Raw genomic sequence first — 2,500 nt, 5'->3', positions numbered from 1 at the left:
CGCCGACAGCCAGCCTGACCCGACTGCGCTCTCCCGCGGAACCGCGACGCCACGCCGCCGCCGCCGCGTCACGCCGCAGCCGCCGCCGCCGCCGGCGGTCGGCTCGCGGAAGAGGAAGCCCCAGCCCGGAGAGCGGCCTGAACAACGCGTCAGACGCGCCCGGAGACGGCCCCGCACGGGGCCACGGCGATGGGTTTTTCTCGGGGAGGAGGAGGGCGACAGGAACCGGGGCAGGGGCGGCGCGGACGGGGGACAGACGGGGGCGTCCACCGCCACCGCCCCCGTCCCCCACCCACCGGCGCACGCACGCGCGCGCGTCAGTGCGGCACGGCACCCCCGCGGTGCCCACCCGCAGACAGACGCCCGCGCGGGAGGCCGGCGGCGAGGCCCGCGCCATCGCCGCCCCGCGCCTCCCTCCCCCGAAGCTCGCTCTCGCTCTCTCTTCCCCAAACCCACCGCCGATAGCCCGGCGGGGACGAGCTCCGTCCAGCAGGCGCTCTCCGGGAGCGGGGAGCTTCGGAGCGCTCCCCGAGTCTCCATTTAGGGGGACGAAGGCCCGCGCGCTCGCGCGCGCGGCCCTGCGAGGCACCCCAGCCGCGCCGCTGCTGGCCCGCCGGCCCCCCCCCCCCCGCGCTGGGGCGGGGGGGCTCGGCGGCGCAGACGGCGATTGATCGTAAAGCGACGCTCAGACAGGCGTAGCCCCGGGAGGAACCCGGGGCCGCGAGTGCGTTCGAAGTGTCGATGATCAATGTGTCCTGCAATTCACATTAATTCTCGCAGCTAGCTGCGTTCTTCATCGACGCACGAGCCGAGTGATCCACCGCTAAGAGTTGTCTCGGTTTCGGCACCGCCCCGCGCGCGCGGAGGGGCCGGGACCGCTCGCCGAGAGCGGCCCCTTCTCTGAGGACGGCCGGACCGACCGCCGGCCCCGCCGCCGCCCACCCCCCTCCGCACGCGCGGAGGGGGCGCGGCGCGGCGGCGCGACGCGGCGCGACGGAGAGGCCCTCGCCTCGGCTTGACCGTACGAGCACAGGGGAAACGGAAAACAACGGAAAACCCCGAGCGGCCAAAGGGCGGGGGAGCCCGCGCTCCCGACCGACCCTGGGGAAACGTACGCAACACACACACACACACCCTTGGCGCGCTTCGGGGGCGGCCCAGGCGCCCGGGCTCGGACCGGCCTCCCCCCGGAGGCTACGGCACGCCCGGCCGCGACGCCTGCCCGCCTTCGCTCGGGAGCCGGACGCCCGGCTGCGCCCGCGCTGCGACGAGCCGGCTCCGCCCACCACGGTCGCCTCTCGCCCCGCCGGCGAACCTCGGCGCCGACGCCGCCTTCCACCGACGCCGGAGGAAGCGCGGCCGGCCACTGGAGCGCGAGCCGGCGACGCGCGGCCGCCCACCGGCCCGCGCCGGATGGGCGAACCCGGCCACCCCGCCCGGCGGCGGCGGCCGCCACCGCCGCCGCGAAAACCGCCGCCGCAGCCGCTTCTCGCCTCGGCCCCCTGGGGCCGCCGGCACGGCCCCAGCGGAAAGGCGGACGGCGCTGAGCGCGGGGGGCGGCTCCCACTCTCCCCGTTTCCACGCGAAGACCCGGAGCGGGACGCCCCCGCGCCGCGCGCCCGCCCTCGAGACGGAAGCGACGGGCGGGGAAACGCGGGACGGGACGGCCGCCAGCGGATGCGGCCGGGGAACCCTCCCGGACGACCCGACGGACGACCGGCACCGACCGGCACGCCGAGCGGCGCCGCCGCCGCTCGGCCGGGGGGGGTGTGGCTCGCCCCCCCCTTTCTTTCCCTGGGCGCCGAGGGCGGGGCGAGGAGCGGGAGAGGGGAGCGCGGCGCGCCCCGAGCGCGGCCGCAGCGCGAGCGTCCAAAGGCGCGGGGCGGCCCCCCGGCGGCCGCCCCCCCCCCGCGGGGGCTCGCCGCGCCTTTCTTTCCCCCGGCGCGGAGCCCGCGCTCCGGCCGGCGGGTGGCCCCGTTTGCGAGGGCGGGCAGGTCGGCCGCGGCCGACCCGCGCCGCGGTCTCTCCGCCGAGACCGGCCCGCGGAGAGGGGGGGCAGGTTGGGGCAGCGAGACGCCCCCCCTTCTCCGGCACGGCGGCCCGCGGGGGCGGACGCCCCCCCCGCGGCTCGCGCCGTGCCGCTCGAGTCTTTAAACCGCCGCCCGGCTCCTTTGGCCTTTGACCCCCGGACTCGGCCGAGGGAGGGCCGCCGAAGCGCGGACGCTAGGTACCTGGCCCTGGGGTGAGGGAAACGACCTGCATGGCCCCGCGGGGGTGCCTCCCCCGGCTGCCGCCCTCGGGGGAGCGTCCGCCCGCGGGGGCGCGCCCGGCATCCGCCGCCACCACCTCGTCCTCCTTAGCCCCGGGGCCCGGGGTTTCCCTCGATAGCCCGGCGCTGCGCCCGGGGGGAGAGACGTGGCTCGGGCCGCCCGCTCGCGCGGGACGCGACCCGGCCGGGGGGGGGCCTCGCCCGCCCCGGGCGGCGCCAGCGGCCGAGACC

At 78.9% G+C, this 2,500-nt stretch overlaps 1 non-coding gene across 1 annotated transcript; it reads right to left on the bottom strand.

Moving 5' to 3' along the window:
- Positions 1 to 679: 679 nt before the first annotated feature.
- LOC142359205 (5.8S ribosomal RNA) lies at positions 680 to 832 on the bottom strand. Its single transcript, XR_012762181.1, has one exon. It is a non-coding gene; the product is annotated as a 5.8S ribosomal RNA (ribosomal RNA).
- Positions 833 to 2,500: the final 1,668 nt, after the last annotated feature.

The sequence above is a fragment of the Opisthocomus hoazin genome, unplaced genomic scaffold (assembly GCF_030867145.1).
Source record: "Opisthocomus hoazin isolate bOpiHoa1 unplaced genomic scaffold, bOpiHoa1.hap1 HAP1_SCAFFOLD_124, whole genome shotgun sequence".
Lineage (NCBI taxonomy): Eukaryota > Metazoa > Chordata > Aves > Opisthocomiformes > Opisthocomidae > Opisthocomus > Opisthocomus hoazin.
The sequence above is the reverse complement of the archived record's forward strand: the minus strand, read 5'-3'. Positions and strand labels throughout refer to the sequence as shown.